At 48.9% G+C, this 18,747-nt stretch overlaps 1 protein-coding gene and 1 long non-coding RNA gene across 19 annotated transcripts in view; one reads left to right on the top strand and one right to left on the bottom strand.

The window, feature by feature from the left end:
• The window catches only part of Mical2 (microtubule associated monooxygenase, calponin and LIM domain containing 2), a 207,554-nt gene extending 190,514 nt beyond the window's left edge, over nt 1-17,040 (bottom strand). For 10 of the 18 annotated variants that reach the window (XM_074041563.1, XM_074041572.1, XM_074041580.1 and 7 more), the window contains exon 1: nt 16,869-17,040. The gene's annotated coding sequence lies outside the window, so the exon portion shown is untranslated. Of the gene's footprint in view, nt 1-8,743; nt 8,830-16,868 lie in introns of all 18 variants that reach the window. The other 8 variants (XM_074041547.1, XM_074041599.1, XM_074041554.1 and 5 more) reach the window with 4 other exon arrangements.
• LOC109688103 (uncharacterized) lies at nt 12,079-16,116 on the top strand. Its single transcript, XR_002212553.2, has 4 exons — nt 12,079-12,178; nt 14,001-14,129; nt 15,066-15,149; nt 15,690-16,116. It is a non-coding gene; the product is annotated as an uncharacterized lncRNA (long non-coding RNA).
• Nucleotides 17,041-18,747: the final 1,707 nt, after the last annotated feature.

The following is an 18,747-nucleotide window of genomic DNA, read 5'->3' as shown; positions in this document are numbered from 1 at the left end:
GCTCACACTCAGGAGGCAGATGCAGGAAGAAGGGGAGCTTGGGTAGAGAGTGTATGAAGGCTTTGGGAAGTAGGTGGGGCTGGATCCAAGCCTCAGAGGAGGAGGATGGAGAAGGAGGGAAGTGCTGCAAAGAGCCAGGACAGGGATGTTGCATATGGAGGTGGGGGGAAGGGGGATGCTTAGAACAGCATCAGCAACACTGGGCCAGGTTGGAGGCTGAGAGAAAGGCGGACCTGTCTTAGAGAGTGATGGGTGGCTAGAGCCATTCCCTTTAGGGCAATTCTATTGAAATCTCTGTCACCTATACTCCAGAGGCCCTCCTGCATCTGCTCCTTCAGTCACCCACAATCATGGGGAGCATTAGGAACAGGAAATGAAGGCCTAGGTATTCTTTCTTCGCACAGCCAGCCAAGAACACGAGGCATAAAGCAGGTGTTTGCAGACTCCCTAGTCTGCACTAGTCTGTTGATTTGCCAAGCCCAAATCTGAGCTCTGGGTGCCAGGAATCTAGAATGGTGCACATGTGCACACCAGCAGCTTCCTTTACTTCCAGTCCAGCATTCAAGGTTGCCAGAGGAGGGAGGTGGCACAGGTAAGAATAAGGCTGCAGAATTTGAGCTCCTCGTGGTAGGTAGGGTCTCTCTCGGTCATACTGGATTTTGTATCTTTTACACCTGCAGGGACATTGTGGCACTTCCTCAATTTCCTCTTGCTTAGCTGAACGAGACAGAAGATTCTTCTGCCTAAGGTCTCTATGGCAATTGATATGGCTATGGAGTTTAGAAGTCTAGGTGAAAGGCTGTCCCTGAGGGGGACTTGTTTTCCCCTCCCTAGCAGGATAATTTTCCATTTGCCTCCTTAGGGAAGAAGTCTCCTGCTCCCCAAGTCTCTGCTTCATTCCTCAGCACCCTCTGCCCCTGGACATGGTTCAGCACCCTGGGCCCTGAATCTAGACCTGTCCCCCCTCCTGATACAGCCTGGGTTCCCTCCTGCCCCCATCTCCAATTGCAGTGTCCCCCAGGGCACACACGCCCAGCTCCTGCTGCAAATGCCCTAAGCTACAATGCCGTTCCCACTCTCTCCACTCCTTACCATACATCTCGGAACACTGAATCTCAGCCCAGACCTCGGGACCACAGAAAAGGAAAATGGGAGAGGAGATGAGCAATGGTAATAATTGGGTCAGCAGAGCCACCATTGTGTTGATTTGCCAGGCCCAAATCTGAGCTGACAGAACCTGGGGACACAGGGCAAAAAGCAAAATAGTGTTCAGGTCTGCAGGTCACAGACCTCCTCTCTACCCTCTCTAGGAAAGGGGCCACAGGATGAGATGCTTTGGGGTATGGCCAACCCACATTCTGCACCAAGGGAATTGGTGGGGCACCTGATCATCACCTTTCACCTGTGAGTCTTTGGGCAAATTATTGAACTCTGTAGGGCTGATAAATGGGGATGATAATCAGGAACCCATGGGATGATAGCGAAGACCAAATGAAATATGAATGCAAACAAGTTTGGTGCCCTAAGAAATATCAGATGCTTTCCACAATCCTCGAGAGGGAGTCTTCAGGTTAGAGCATGTGGTCAGAACAGAAACTCACTTCATTTTATTTTTTTGGGGTTTGAACTCAGGGCCTTGCTCTTGCTAAGCAGGCACTCTACCGCTTGAGCCATGATGCCAGCCCAGGACTCCATCTCTTTGGGCAATCTCTTTCAGCACCTTCTATGCAAAGCCCAGGCCTCCAGAGACTTACAAATGGAGGCCTATTCACTGTCTAGTGACCCAGAGAGTTGCGCTCATGGCTATATCATAAGGCAGCACAGGTTCATGGGCTAGAGCAGGCATCCTGCAGAAAGGATGGATGTTTTATTCTGGCTCAGAGGAGGCTTCTATAGTAATATTATGACAGTAATAACAATAATATAGCAATTAGTAGCACGATAACCCTTTCTGAGGACTTGCTATGACAGGGTGCTGTTCTCAGTGTTTTTAAGTCTCATTTAATTCTCATGACAATCCTATACAATGGTTCACAGTTGGCAAAACTGAGGCACAAACAGACTCCAATCTTGGCCTTGCACAACTAGTAAGTGATGCGCATGAGAGGGACTCTTACGCCACCACCACCACCACACCCCCACCCCCAGCACCTTATCCATCTGCACTTTTCCCCTGGAAGATCCAGATCAAATGCTGCCGCCACCACCTCCTCCTCCTCCTCCTCCAGGAAGCTTTCCAGGCCTTTTGCAACCCACAGAAAACACTCCCACACCTACTGTCATCTCCTCCAGTCATATGGACATTACTCATAAACTTCCTTGTGACTGCCTCCTATGACTGAGCTGGTATGTTCCCAAAATCTCCTGCTACTTCATTTGTTTACCCACATCTTGTTTTCCCAAGAACACTGTAAGCATTTTGGGAAGAGAGGCTGAGCCTGATCCCCACAGCAAAGGGTGTAGGATACACAGTAGGTACTCAATACATGCTTCTCAATTAACTTCCCAGTGTAAACAAGCCATCTTCCCAATCAGGCTACTACCTGAATCAGACACCTTGCATTTTCTCTCTAGAGCCTGATCAGAGTGTGGTTATCTGCACACCCCACTGCAGGCCTATCTTCAAAGGCTGCTGGACCTGTTCTAATCTCATCGCCTGTCCAGGGCAGAGCAGATGGTTTCCTTTTCCAGCACAGGTCTGGAAAAGGAAAGTGCACAGTTCTCCCAGGCAGATCCAGAGGTTCCAAGTGCTCCAAATTCTCACAGACACAGGAGTCCACCAGAAGGAAAAACCATGGTGTGGGTTTTAGGTGGTTCACAGCAAAAACAAACAATGGAAGCTCAGGTGCACTGCTGAGTACCAGTAAAGTGAAATTACAAAAAATGAAAGGAAAATCTCCTACTCCTTCTGTACTTCAGAGAGATGAGAGTCAAACAGGATGGAGGAGGCACACTTCCTGCAGATCCTCCACATGCTGGGCTGGTGGCCAGGCTCTGGAGAACAGACTCCTTACCTCTCTCCACAAGGTCAGAAGGCTGGAACCAGCCACTGCACACCTGCATAGCTAAGGCCCAGGTGAATAGGAAGTGACAGAGCCCTGACTAAGGCAGGTGAGTCATACTATTCCCATTTGGCCTCACCAGTTCTTAATGAGCTAGCCAAGAGTCCCAGATTATCTGTGACTTTAAAAAATTTTGAATAGGAAGTATAGTCACTGAATTCCCAAATCCAGAAGCCCACAGAAGTTTCCCTGCCCACACTCAACAGGTGAAGCATTCTTAATTGCCTATCTCCCTCCTGACAATGTTCCGAATATAAGTGCAAGCAGAAATACTATCCTTTTCCTTACGGAACTGATAGCAGACCACACACACTTCTCTGTGGCCACTTTGATTTTTAAAGGATGAACTTGGACTGGGAAAGGGAGCTAGAGTAGTTCTTCTCAGCAAAAGAGATGCACATCCTGCAAAAAGCTCACCCAATCATGCATGGGTGACAAGGACTGAGGCATGAGACCACAGTGGAGTGGAGTGGAAGCCCGTGGGTCTACTGCTGGCATGGAACCAGGGACCAGAGGGGCTGATGGGTGTTGCGGGGGGGCAGGTCCACCCCAGTGGTTGAGAATTTCATCCCAGAAGAGAGAGGAAGCATCCACAGACACAGGGACTAACCTAATTCCCTAATTCCCACGGCAATAGCGAAATGGGCTAGTGACCAGGACACAGGAACTGTGAAGGAAAAACAACCACTTCCTGTGGCATGTGTGAGTCTGAAAAGGGGAAGCTGGTGCTGGACTCTAAGAAAACAGATTTCCAAAGGCTGGGAGAAGAGCAGGGCTCTGGACCTCATTGAGGAAGTAAATGACTCAGAGTATCTGCAGTGTAATTCCAGTCGCTAACTGAACAGAAGCGGGGAGGGAAAGGAGCAGGGAGAGCTAAGCATCAATGCTGAGAGGACAGTGGACACTCAAGAAGGGAGAGGAGCTGGGTTTTAGTCTTATTTTTAAAGAATGTTCAGATGCTTCTAAGCCTTCAAGTCCTCTGGGTCAAAAAAGCTGTGTCCCAGAGCACTAAAAATATTTGCAGAATAGAAGCTAAGCGACCTAGTGCAATTTGTCTCTGCGGTGCAACTGGGAAGACCTGATAGCTGTCCTGAAGCCCATGGGAACTTACAACATGTGACATGAAGGCGGGTTCATGTAATTCTGTGGGGGGGATGCTTGATGGCAGATAGAGAACTATAATAAATGGGGCATATCTGGCTCCCAGACGGCATCTTTTGATAGGATAGAAAAGAAGGAGGAGGGAGGAAGAAAAGGCAAGAGGCAGCTGGAATCACTCCCAAGGTCTGATGTCCCCTGAAGGGATGGCTCCAGCAGTGTACCAGGGTTTGTCGGTGACCATGTAAGGCTGTGGCACACACACTAAATAGACTCCTGAGCTCAGCCGGTCAGGCTATGCTAAATTTAATAGGTGGAAATTTAATGTGGTGCCCCACACCTGTATCTAGGCACTCAGGAGGCAGGAGGAGCTTGAGTTCAAGGCAGCCTGGGCCACATAGCAAAACCCTATCTCAAGAAAAAAAAAGTCATAATTAAGTAAAAATGATTGTTCTGAATCAGGTGAGAAGAGTGTGTTTGAATCCTAAAGCCACACAAACCTTAGCAGGGGAAAGGCAGCTTGGCAATAGCACATCATGCTAAAAAGACCTGATGAACAGTGATATCTATGAGTCAGAGGTGTGGTGGAGCTGCCAGAAAGGGGGCACAACCTTGGGCTGATGGAGAGGAGTACCTTGTCCTGAACCAGGGAGGAGAGAGCACCCTTCCCCTGCAGTGGTCTCACCATGACCATAATATCTAATTGTGGGCACTGCCTTCCCTGGATAAAAAGATATGGATACACTGGAGTGTACTCAGGAGCACAGGGAAGATAAAAAGACCAGAACCAGGGCCTGAGCTGCTCATCTCTAAGACGATTCCGGGTGTGAGCTGCAGGGCTCTCTTTGAAGACCACATCTCCCTGATTAGAAGACGCCTTTTACCCCAGTGATTTCAAGGATAAAATAGCTGAGAGAGAGTAGCTCTTAGAATCCCTAGCATCTCATAGCACAGCTGTCCCTGCCTCACACATGGGAATTAAACTGCTATTCCTGGTGACGTCCCTGGACACCCAGAGTCATGACATTTAAGGACCATTTGAGTCCTGGATGACACAAGCCCTCACTGACACCTTCTGGTAAAATCCAGAGAACAACATCAATCAAAACTTCCAGGAAAAAAAAAAATCCCAACGACAACAGAGATGAAGACCGACCTCACCTCCTGACCAGAAGACAGTAACACCATCAGAGACATGAACTCGGGTGCCAAGTCAACGGAGAGTCAAAACACGATTCACCAGAGTTGGGTTCTGACAGTGAAGAAGTTTTTAAAGTGTTGTAGTCAATGTCATTTTCTTCTTATTTCACATATGCATGAAATAAAAACATGTCTAAGACTTAAAAAAAATTTGGTAAGTATAAAATAAAGTGTTAGTAAACACTGTGGCCCAGCTGAATTGGCAGTACTTTCTCTTTTTTTGATGGTACATAAATCTATGATGTCATAGATTTGATTTAAAAAAAAAAAAACATTTGGCAGCACTGGAGTTGGAACTCAGGGCCTGCTTGTAATCCTCCTGTCCAAACCTCCTGTGTTGCTGGGATTCACAGGTGTGAACTACTACACCCAGCTTGTTTGTTGAGATGGGGTCCTGCTAACTTTTTGATCCAGCTGACCTCAAGCTGCCATCCTCCTGATCTCTGCCACCTGAGTAGCAAGTACCTGGGATTACAGACATGAGCCACCGAGCCAGGCCCTAAATTTGACTTTTACAAAAATATATCTTAAGAACCATCACGTAGTAAAGACACTAGATTTGTTCTCGATGACCTCCTGGAAGAACCAGGATGAAATGCCAGAAGCTATTGTGAGCCATCAGGAGGAACTGTCAAAGATTGACAGGTCACCTGGGCATCAGTGGCTCACGCCTGTAATCCTAGCTACTTGGCTGGATAAGATCAGGAGGATTGTGACTAGAATCCAGCAGGGAGTGAAGGGTGGGAGGAAAGTTAGCAAGACCCTATCTCAACCAAGGCTGAGCACAGTGGCACATGCCTGTCATATCAAGCCACATGGTAGACTGAGATCAGGAGGATCAAAATTCCAGGTCAATCTCTGTGAAAAAAGTTCAAGAGACCCCCCCCCACCTCCCCACCCCCCAACTCAAAAAAAAAAAAACTTGGGCATGGTGGTGGGTGCCTAGCACCCCAGCAATGGTGGGAAGTGTAAAATATGCAGGTCCTGGTTCAGGCTGGCCTGGGCAAACAGCAAGGCTCTATCTCCGAAATAATCAGAGCAAAAATGGCTAGAGGCTTGGCTCAAGAGGTAGAGAGTGAAGTTTTGAGTTCAAATTCCAGTGCTGGAAAAAAAACAAAAAGATGGGACAGGTCATTTCCAGTGAGCAAACTCCCAGTTGGACCACCATGGTGGAGAAATCAAACACCCAGTGGGGTTAAGGCTCTCCCAGCTGTGCAGTTCCAAGTCCGTGAGTAGCCCTGCCCCCCATGAAGAGACAGTGTTCTGTGTTGCTTCACTGCATATGCAGGTGCTCTGAGACTCTCAAAACGCCACTGGTTATGGGGAAAAGCTGTGCAGAAGATAGTACCAATTAGAGGCCTAAAGCAAAGAGGAGCCCTGCCCACACCTGTGCTCCACATGGGCCAATTCAAGAACGGGCCAGAAGGAAGGGGCCACCTGTGTGCCCACAATGTGCCAGACATCCACGGATATGCTATACCTACTGCCCCCTGACCCTATGAGTGCCCTGTGAGGTAAGTAATCTCTCTCCCATTTTACAGCAAAGAAACAAACTGAAGACCCGAGATGACAACTTGCCTCCAATAGAGTGTCTGCAAGTCTCAGTTGGCAGAATGAATGCAGAGTGATCAATTAATCAATCAAGAAAGGACCAACTGATGCTAGTTAAAAAAAGAAAAAAGGACAGCTTCAGTGCCACACCCCAGCCATCAATCACTCATTCTACTTGCTGCTTGCAGGAACAATTTATTGTGATGTAGATGGCAGAGACAGGTGCCAGAACCCTGCTAAATGTCTGCTCTTTGAGCACCTGGCTTCTATACAAACGATCCTTATACAGTTCTTCCTTTAGGGGAGGGGTCTTTTAGCTCCTGCCCACCCCAGCTTTGCTACCTTGCCACAGGCAGGCAGGGATCTCCTGTTCCTGACCTATGGGCTCCACCCCAAGATGGGTCAGCACTCTCCATTATACATCTTTCCCATCAAACTGGCCTGGAGGAGGGGACTGACCAGTAAAGGAGGAACAGTTACACTTTCTACAGAGTACACAGCCACCAGAGCACAAGCAGGCACAAGAGGCAGGACAAACTTCAAAAAGGCCCCTATTCTGAGACCCTAGCTGGGGTATGAGTTTCAAAATGGGCTGCCCTCCTTATAGACTGAAAGACAGGATTGTGCGCACCAACTTCCTCCACAAAGGAGGCAGTTAAGGAGCCAGCCTTAACTGCCTCCTATCTGTTCCCCTTCTGGTCAATGTGCACCTCTAGTGCCTGGGGGGCAGCACAAGCCTCCAACTCTTATCCAACACAAGCCTGTCTGCCTGACAGATTCGCTCCCACCATCCTTCTCTAATGCCTTCCCTCTGCCTGCTGGGCTTGTCCACAGTCCTTTGGCCTCCAGCATTCAGAGCCCACAATGCTTCAGAGTCTGGATAATTCCAGCCTCAGTGTCCCTAGGTAACATACCTTCTCCCCCGTGTCCAACCTGAACACACTTTCCTACATCCCTGTGCACTCTTGCTTCTGTTCTTTCTGTGGAAATTCTACCCATCTTCCATGACCCCTCTCAACCAATAAGTACCACCTCCTTCCAGAAGAACCCTGGCTGGCCCCACTGTGTCCATTCCATTCCCAATATTAGTGTGCAAGCAGCAGGGAACTGGTCAGATGCACCTCCCTCCAGGCTGCAGAAGGCCCCCAGTACAACAGCTGAGCACTGTGTGCTAACAAGCCTGAGCCTAGGGCTCTCAGTGTTCTCTCAGCACCCTATTTACAATCCTTTCTGCACTCCTTCCTCCTTCTCACTCCCAGCTGACTCATTCTCAAGGTTCAGCTGATAGCTAACTGGAGATAAAGGAATCTCTACCAGCACAGTGTCCCTCCCAGTCACATAAGGTGTTTTTATCAAAGGTCCTCTGCAGACCAGGGCTGAAAACAAAGATAGAAATTTCAAGCCCCAAGATTCTGGGGGGTGTTTTCACAAGTAACTGTCTCAAGTCCAAGGCTGACCATTGCTACAATATATATGCTAGAGACAGGCAGACTCTGTCCTTAGTTAAGAAGCTAAAGGCAGGCCCCCAGTACTTGGGAGGCTGAGGCTAGCCCTGACTGCACAGTGAGACTTTGTCTCAAAAAAAGAAAAAAAAGAAGTTTGACTGCAAAGAAAGACTTCACTTTGACCTTGAGCAAGGAACACATCTCTCTGGTCTGTGCTCAAAGCCAAGAAGCTCCTCAGCCTCGGTTTCTCCGTGGATAAACACAGAGGCAGGGGTGAGAACCACCTGGTCTTAAATGGCCCTTCCAAGCTAACACACAAGTTTCTGTAATCATGGACTCACCTCCTCCTCCCCATTTGAAATCACCCTAGTTCTCCTCTCTCCTCACCTCAAGCCCCACCTGAGTCCAAAGGGAAGGGTAAACTCCAGGCCTCCCAGTCAATCCACAGGCAGCATATGAGGGCAGGCTCAATCCTGCAGGTGGAAGGAAAGGGCAGGAGTGAGGAGGGCCATGGTTGCTATGGACACAGAAATGCTTCTCTCATTCAGCAATCTGTCTGAGCTCAGAAAAAAAAAAAAAAAGAAAAAGAAAAAGGTTGGTTGCCTTTGCTCCTCTGGCCTACCGTTTTAAGAGATTACAACTGTCTGCTATATTTAAGTGCTGCTCTAAAATCGGGACATATAAGGTCTCTCAGCCTGGATCTGAACGGTTTCATAATGGGTACAGCTAGAGAGAGAGGAAGAATTAAACTAGGAGGCAATATTGTGCTGCCACTTAGAGATCTTTAAAAATAGCCTCTCTCTTTTCTCATGCTGAAGATGACAATGAAGTTTCAGTAATAAACAGACATGTACCAGAGCTTCGAAGAGATACAACATAAACACCTCAGAGCGCAGCCATAAACAGAGAAGCCCTCTCTAGGCAGCATGCTGCTCACCAGGGGGAGGAGGGAGACCCAGAGCCCATAACAGTGTGGAGGGAGCCACAGGGGGGAAGGCAGAAAAGGAGGTGGTGTTGAGAGCCTGGGGAGGTAGGCTCCCCGACATACAGAAGAAACTGGCCAGGAGAGCTTAGTTTGGTAGAAAACAGAGAACTGGTTAAAAGCCCAGGACCCACCTGCAGGACTTCCAGGAAGCCACCTAGAAGAGTCCATGCCAGAGCCACTCATTAGGGAAATGGGCAACCAGTTAAAAGTGGAAAAACTGTGGACATGGTGGCGTACACCAGCACTCTGGAGGTTGGAGGATTCAAGCTTGAAGCCAGTCTGGGCTACATGGCAAGACCTCGTCCCAACAAGGTAGAAAAAACTGACATTTCTTAATGTATACCTATGCAAGGTTCTTCGCAAGTATGTCCCTTGACATAGATGTAATTACCTCTTTTATAGGCTAAATATTAGGGTTCATTATCTTACCCTAGGTCATCACACGGCTAGGATTCTGTCTCAGCACATGTTTGTTTGTTTTGTCCAAATTACCTACATCAAGACCATGCCCCAGAGGTTTATTCTCAGTGCCCAGTTTCTCTGAACCCCCAGACTTAAGGGTGCTGCTAAAGGGGAGAGGTGACAAAGTAGGGTAGAAGAACGAGTCATTAGGTTTTGGCTAATTCAAATCATTGCTGAATGGCTGCAGCCCTGTAGACACTGTTTCTTCGTATCTCGGTCAATTCCCAGCAGGCCTAAGGAAAAGCAGAGAGTGAAGCAGGCACAGGATATGCCACAAGGCATGTCTTCAAGGATCCATAGGAGACTGGGATCAGCAGCTTTCAGTGAAAGGGAATTGGGGACTGGAGAATAGGGCAGGGAGACTCAATTCTCATTGAATTCCCCAGTCAATATTTTGCCATGCATCTATATACAGTGATAGTGGAGGGTGAGTAGCATGTATCCATGCACATGGGATGGGGAGATTAAGCAGCTTTAAGAGCACCCCAACCTATCAGACAGGTAACAACAGACATACCCAAGCTGGAGATGGAGACCCAGACCAAACACGAACTCCTGGTACTCCTAGCTGAGGAAAACCTGGAATCCAGAAGCAGCCTGAGATTTCACTCAATGCCCCCTCCTTGCCTCACAACAGTAGTATACTGCCACTCTAGGCAGGTGGATGGCCAGCGCTTCCAGCATGGGTCCACAGTCCCCTTGGCCCCAGCTGCACAAGCCCCTCCTGACATTCCTTGAGGAAAGAGATAGACACTCCCCCTAACTGGGGATACTGGAAAGAGGCCTTCCTGATTCTCTGATTGTTCCTCCACTCTGCTTGCCCTCTCATGTGGCTGTCATACATCTCCTTCCTTCAAGCAGGGAGCTCCTGTCTTTACCACTCTTGCATCAATGTTTGCAAGGCCCTGCTGTCCTGACCCAAATTGCTCAGCGTCCTAACTTCACAGTTGCCACAAACCCTGTGTACAACACCCCAACCACCCATTCTGCTCCCTTGAGATGAGCAAGGGTCCAACAGAGGCATCAGCAGCCAGGCCCCCCATAGACCCTGGGCCTACTCTGCTCCAGGGAACAGCTCTCCTTAGTGACCAAAAGGTCCATATGACTTCTCCAGGTGCTTCTTCATCCTTCTCTACTCTTCATTCTTCTGGCTCCCAGAACAAATGACAACAGACACAATGAGTACTCAGATAAGTGGCCAAGACCAGCATTCAGTCCTGAGAGCAAAAGTCATCTCTGTACCTCAGTGCACTGACACTACAGTGGCGAGGCCAGAGCAAGGTGTTCCTAGACTCCTGTTCCTGTCTCTGGCATGTGCTGAGCTTCTCGGGGCTGCAAACGTCCACAAGCCTGGTATTGCAGTCACTCAGGGACCAGTGGCCCCTGTCCAACTTCTTGCTGCCAGCTGAAAGGACATCAGCACTGGACATCCCAGGGAAGGAGAAAAACCAAAGCCGCAAAGCAGTGGGAAACACTATTCTTGTTCTCGTGCCTACCCTTCCCTCTGTATTCCCCAAAAGAAATCTGAGCAGCCATGGGAGGAATGCAGGGGCCACAAGCTATCTGACAGCTGCTAGAGGTGGAGATTTAGGGTGGGGAAAAGGAAAGCCGGGAAATTACTCTGGCTCTCAGGGGAGAGAAACATTAGTTCAAATAAAGAACACATTAAAAACATTAATCCTAAAAAACACAACACTATCCACATCCACACAGCTCCCTGCCAGACTCCACTGAGACAGGACAGATTTTCCCATGATGAACTGTAGCAGTTGTGAATGATACAAAGCAATTCCATTTAAGAAACCATACCATACCTGGCCTTGCAAAATGCTCTGTACTTAGGGCAGGAGGTGTGTCTCAAGTGGTGGAGTGGTGCCTGCCTAGTAAGGGCAAGACCCTGGATTCAAACCCCAGTGCCACCAAAAGAAAAAAAAAAGAAAAAGAAAGAAAGAAATCTAATTTAGGGCTGGGACTATATCTCATTAGTAGAGTGCTTGCCTGGCATGCATGAGGCCCTGGGTTCAATCCCCAACACCACAAAACAAAGCAAAGCAAAACAAAAAGCTCTGTACTTGGTGTAAGAGATGAATAGACCTTGCCAGCTGACAGAGAAGGAAGCAGCCTCATGGTGGACCCAGTCTTGTAGTGAATGTTTGTTTGTGACAAGAGGGCCTGCAAAACCTATCACTCCCAGCAGCTCTGAACCTCTGAGAACACATGATCAATGCTTTAGAAGGAGCCTCTTATCTGTCTCGAGCAGCCATATTTTCTACCTTTGGGATGGGTTCCGGGAGGAAAAGAGAAGCTGGTGGTGAAGGGGAGGCCAGGGCACCCCAAAATGAAGGCAAGAAGGTGTTTTCCAGAGGACAAAACAGGTCAGTGGAGCCTAGAACTTGGCCTTGTCAGCTTTGCATTAACACACTATGCCATTTTGTCATCCCTCAAAGCCCCAGTTTACCTTCTAGCAAAACTGGGGATGTTGGGTAAAGTAATAGTCCAAGTAAATATCAAAACCCCAGTAGCTCTGTGGCTTTATCCAAACATAGAGTAGTGCCAAATATATGTATAATTTTGTCTATCCACTCCAAGTCAGGTAGAGTCCTCTTTTTTAAGAGAAAATAAATATTTGCTTTTTCCATTATAAAAATATTTTTACTATAAAAATTTTGGAAAAAAAAACTAAAAAATTAACAAGAAAGGAAAAAAAATCAACTCTAGTGCTGCTATTCAGAGAACGATCAAAATTTTTGTTATAGTTCTTCCTAGGGTTTTAAAAAAATAAAACCAAGCTGGGAAGATAGCTCAATAATAGAGTGCTTTCACATGCAGGAAGTCCCAGGTTCAATCCCCAGCACTATTTTTTTTTAAAGCCAACAAAACCAAACTTCAGTTCTTCATCTTGAGGCCTATTTAGGGAGGGGACTTGACTGGGTGCCCTGGGGGTTAAGAAGACATCTGTCAAAGTGCCAGTGCCTAGGAGGAGACTGGACAAAAGATGTCCGTCTGTCACACACCATCAAAAAGAATAGGTACATCTTCCCTTTCCTTCCTGAGCACATGGTCTCCTTCACCAGGTTGCCCACAAAGTGCCACTGATATTATCTCTACACAACAAATGCAAACAAGACATGTAAAGGCTATGCATGATCATTTTCTGTCACCACCTGCCCCAGGTGCAAGCAAGCAGTGATTTGGGGAAGGGCTCAGGCTAGAGAAGGAAGGCACAAAGGAAGAAGCCCTGCTCAGAGAGGGAAGGAAGAGATGTTTGGTGTTTTCCAACAAGCCCAGCGCCAAGAATCTAGGTCATAGCGTGCTCCTGACTGTGGCGGAACCCAAACCCTGGACAGAGTGACTTCAACCCGTCAGCCCCCAAGTGATCTGCGGAGGCCAGCTGCTGATCAGGGCACAAATGTGGCTGTCTGGGCTCCTCACCACAAACCAGAGCCACAAGGGTGAGCACAGCAAATGGTTCTATTATTTCAGGATGTTTACAGATCCAACGCTTGCTGTGGAAACGTTCGCACGTGAGCAAATCATCTTTTTTGTAAACCTCTTATCCAAATACAGCACAGTAGTTACACAGACCCATGACAGGGTTCACTCACTGAAAACACATTACTTCAGTGGCTGCAATACAGCTGGACAATGCTCACTGACTTTCTGCCTCATCCCACTCCCAGGGCTTGGCAGTGTGGATCCGGGATGGCACAGAGCAGACTTCAGTCCCAAGGGGAAACAAGCACTTACTTGGTAATGAAGAGGAGGGAAGCTTCTCAGATTAAAACAGGCACAAAAGGACCGATGGCCAAATGCAGCACACACACTGCATCCTGACTCCAAGAAACTACCTCTAAAGGTCACTTCTGACCGCCACGCGTATCTGAATAGGGACAGGTGATACCAAAGGACTATGGCTGATGCTATTGTGTGCAATCGTGACATATGGTTTTACAAGAGGATGTTTGTTTTAAAAGAGATGTATACTGGGTTGCCCAGGGACAAAATGACGTGACATCAGAGAACTGCTTAAAGACACTTCAGGAAGAACTCAGGGATAGGATAGGAGAGAGAGACATGACAGTAGTATAATCTTGAGGCTGATGGCACCGGGTGAACAAGTATATGAGGTTCATTGTACAATTCTATTTCTGTGTGTTTGAAAATATTCATAATAATTATTTTTCTTTTTGAGATCAGGTCTTGTGTGTAACCCAGGATGGCTCTGAATTCTCCATTCTCCTACTTCAGCTTCCTACAAAATATTTTTAAATTCAGGACTGCAATCTATTATGAAAGATATCCTATCGGAGACTGGTATAAAAGTTTGTGAGTGTTTTAAATGCTACTTCATAGTGGGGTGAGAAGACATGTCCACACGTAATTAGAATGTAAGGTGGGAATAATGACTGTAGCAGAGGAGAGCTGGAGTTCAGAAGACAATCACAAGGTTTTCCTGCCTCCTATAGCATTTAATCTGCCCCTCCCCCAACAGAGGTTGCAATTTTAACTCATCTCACTAACTGTTTGATGGGGACAAGTTGTAATTTTTTTTTTTTTTTTTGCGGTACTAGGGTTTGAACTCAGGCCCTACACCTTGAGCCACTCCACGAGCCTTTTTTTGTGCAGGGTTTTTTGAGATAGGGTTTCACGAACTATTTGCCTCAGGCTGGCGATCCTCTTGATCTTTGCCTCCTGAGTAGCTAGGATTACAGGCATGAGCCACTGGCGCCTGGCCTAAATTGTAATCTTTCTGAGACTCAGTTTTCTCATCTGTAAAATGGGGATAGCTGCAGTTACTTCTTCAGAGGGCTAGCATGGGGCTATAAGGATCTAAAGAATGAAAAATCCCTGTCTAGTGAACAGTATTCTCTTCCCTAGCTCTCTGAAGAACACAGACTGTTAGCTCTCCATGGACTTCTAAGATTAGCAATGTTCAGCCCAAACCTTCTTGTGCCTATACCACAAGCCCCCTCCAGCCAGAGCCAACTCTATACTAAGACGACAGAACCTCTGCTCTTCAGCAGTGGGGAGTGAAGGGGAAGGCCCATGGCTGGAAGGCAAAACCAGATGGGTGCATGGAGCTGGGTGGAAAGAATAGAGACACACCCCAATCATAGGCAGAAAAGGAATGGGGATTAGCTGGCTGCTTCTTGCAGCTCCTAAAAATGGGCTTCCACATCTACAACTAGCCACAGCCCTTAAGTTAATTTATACTAAAGTGTAATCAATTGGTATCAAGCTAAATCTTGGATTTTCTTTTAGAAGAAGGAATGAGCAGAATATCAAAGCCCTGGGCCTGAAGAAAGAAGAGAGCAGGGATAAAAGTGATGTCATACTTTTATAAAGGTATATTTAAACTGTGGATTTCAATCACCCCACAACCACAACTAGCATACCCCAATGTCCACCTCCCCTTTCAAAAAAAAAAAAAAGAGAGAAATTTTTTTAAACTAGAATTGGTTCTAAGATCAAGGTTATTTCAACAAGACAGTTCTTCTAGACGATTGAAAAAGCCAACTCTCAGAGGTGAGACGAAGTCAAAATAGCATCCAAATATCAGCAGTCAATCCCTCCCCCATTATATCATGGCTGACATTATCTGTCTCCTCTGACTGAAGGTCAGGATGAGTAACAGACTTGCAGATTGAACCACCTGAGCTGACCAGGTCGGTTTAAGTGCTTTGTCAAAGCATCTCCTGAAATCCTGGTGGACAGAATCTTTCAGAGGCCAGGAAGCTCCAGTCAGCCTAGAGTGGTGCAGACCCATGCACAGACCACGACTTCCCACAGCCATTGGGCAACAGGAAGGGCAATGGGACAGACCTTAGCACCTACAGACCCAAGGTTTGGCTCAGACATTTTCTCTTTCCCCATTTCACTTTTTAGAGCGTTAACCATGAAGTCAACTGCAAAATTTGCACTGTGAACAGAAAACCCACCTCTCTGCTTGAAGGGTAGTTCTTACTACAATTAAAGTTTCCAGGACATCTTTGGGGGCTGTCTTGGGCACTCCAGGCCCGCCTGTTGAGCCACTGCCCCTGGCACAGAAAGGGCACAGGTGCCAGAGAACCCAGGCACACAAACGTGAAGAGCCAGCTGGCCACTGGCTTTTTTTTCCCATGGGACATGCCCACAAGGGGCTGGTTAGTGACTTCATCCTTCACCCTAACCGCAGAAGACTGTAATGGGCAGATCGGAGTGGCAGCGACAGCGCCAACACACCGCTGCAAGCTCCGTGGACCCTAGAGCTTACAAATGAAAGCTCTTTCCGCTTTAAGAACACAGGCCCCAGAATAAACAATGTGGAAGGAGACACACGTTTACTCTGGTTTCAACACGCCTCTTCCCCATCCAGTAAAAGCCCTTCCCAGCTCCGCCGGTGAGGCTGGCCGGGGATGAAGTTAACCCCACCTGCTCCAGCCCCGCAGCAGGGTCAGCCAGACAACGACAGGGTGGGCGTCACGGACGCCCCGGGCCTGGGGTGAGCGCGGGCTGCTGGGCGCGCGCGACGGAGAGGACAGTGGCGCGGCCCCGGACTCAGCTTGGGTCCCAGCCCGCAGCCGGCCAGGCCACTAACATTGGCCCAACTTAACTTCCTGTTACCAAAGAGGGAAGGGAACAAGGGGAGAGGCAAAAAAAAAAAAAAAAGGCAGCCGGTGAAAGGAGCCGAGCCCGAATCCTGGGAAGCAAAGTTTGGGAACGGTCTTCTGCCCGATGATAGGCGACACAGCTGGCACGTGTAGCCCACTCCACGCTGACGTTTGGGAATTTCTAGGGTTAGAATTGCAAGGTCTGGGTGTTGGAGGGCGGAGTAAGAGGTAGCTCGGGGTACCAGTGGGAGGCTCTTTACTACGTTTTAATTGGTTGAGACCTGCCTGGGCTGCCTAGGGCTCCACCGGCAGCGCCACCTGCTCGCTGCGCGCCACGCGGGGTGGGTTTGAGGTCGGGATGCCGCAGCCGCACCTGATCCTTCCCAGCGCGGGATAGGGCGCAGAGTCCAGCCGCGGCTGGCACGGTCCCCACCCGCCCGAGCCCTCCCCAGAGCTCACGCCGTCCCCACCTTACCTAAAATTCCCTAGCTGCCGGGGCCTCGGATCAGTGCCGGCTTCCGCCTCGGGCTGTGAGAGCAGCAACCGGGAGTCGCCCGCCGCTTGCGGAGCCCAGAGCAAGCGAGGCGGCCCCGCGCAGGCTTAGCCGGCCCGGCGCCTGCAGTTCTGCGCTGTGCGGCGAACTGGAGTGGGAAACGCCCCTATTGGCGAATCGGCCAATGACAGGGCATCCGGGGGCAAGTCCCCGCCCGCTTCCCGAGACGCACGGCCAATGGCAGTGCGGCGCGGAGTCCACCCCCGCACTTGCCCCGCCCCGCCCCCCGTAGGGCCGGCTGTCACCGCCGCTGCTGCTGGTGCACGTGGGCTGAAGCCCGGCCCAAAGCGCAGGGAGCGGCCCGGCACTCCCACCCTGACCACAGCACAGGTCCGAGACCATCCCAGGGTTGATGGGAGCGGGGCGTAGAGGCGCTGCTAGATTGAAACCCGGTGTGGTATTCCGGTGCCAAGGAAGAGGTGGGCCTTGCGCTCCTTGGCCTAAGCATCTGGAAAGCAAGCCTCACTGTCCGCTTTTGGACGTGAAGGAGTAGCGTGGGACTTTTAGTACGCCCTGTGGACCTGTCTTCCTGCTATGCTTGGTGACCACTCTGAGCGTCAGCACACCACCCTGCTAGTAGGCCCTCACACTGGTCATGCTTTGGCTAAAGCTGTGGGAAACCACATGTGTTGCCCTGCTCAGATCGCCTACACACCCATTCTGGGACTCTTAAGTACTGCAAAACACCTGTGCAGACCGTGCTAGCAGCAGGGATTAGGAAAATAGGATTCCCATGGACAGGCGCCATGGCTGACTCACCTCTAGGGCCCAGGGCTCATCGTGCGGCTTGGCCCAATGCAGGCATCAGTAAATGTTCTTGGACTGTACTGACCCAGAGGAAAGAAAACAGGCAGGTCTGGGCAGTGAGTAAACAGTAATGTGGCTCCAGGCTGTTGGAAAATCACAGCCCAAGACCACCCTGTTGCAGACCACTTTTCCTTGTCAGGCAACTGCAAACAGCAGTTTGCCCCCTCAAACCTGGGATCTATTTTTTTCTCTACTCCTTATAGTGTGATGTTACTCCTGGCCTTTTGTGTCTTTCCAAGGATATAGGACAATCTTGGGGACAACTGGATAAAGGCAGATAAGCCTCAGGACTTCTTAAGTCAGAGCCCCTCCCCACCTCATACAGGCCACCTTTGCAGACCAAAAGTGGGAGGGAGGGAGGTTGAGAAGGATGGGCACAGAATGTCAGAAACCAAAGCAGTTGGTTTCCTATGAGCTGTCCTGTATCTGGGAATTTGTACAATTTAGCTCTTCAAAGAAAAGATTATTCAATGTTAGTGTGAACCTTACAGTTAATGTTACCTAGTCCTGTATTGAATGAATGAATGAATGAATGAATGAAGGCCCAGAAACAAGGAGGCACTCGTGAAGGTCCCAGAGGAAGCAAGTGGGTTCCATCTTCCCATGCCCTTTCTCACTCAGTATACCACTTAAACACAACCTCCTAATACAGCAGCTCCATAGTCTATATTTGATGACAACCTCTTCCCTAGCCTGTTTTCCTAGGGTGCTGCTTGTGGAGGTTTTCTGGAAGAAGCAGATGGCTACTTAACATCAGAAGGAGGGAGAGAAGGAGGCCCAGATTCATCCCTAAAAATATCTTCATCTCAGATTGAAGAAACGAGCCTCCGCAGCACCACACATGCCTGCCTCTGAAGGAGCTCCAGCTGGTGAGCTCCATACAATCAGCATCCGCCTGACTGTTCCAAGAGGGCTGCAGGGCACCAGGTCTGGCTTCTCGTTCTTTCCAACCTAGCACTGTGCTTGAAGAAAAATCAGTATGGAACCAAGTGGA

The sequence above is a fragment of the Castor canadensis genome, chromosome 1 (genome assembly GCF_047511655.1).
Source record: "Castor canadensis chromosome 1, mCasCan1.hap1v2, whole genome shotgun sequence".
Classification (NCBI taxonomy): Eukaryota; Metazoa; Chordata; class Mammalia; order Rodentia; family Castoridae; genus Castor; species Castor canadensis.
This window is presented reverse-complemented; position numbering and strand designations above follow the sequence as displayed.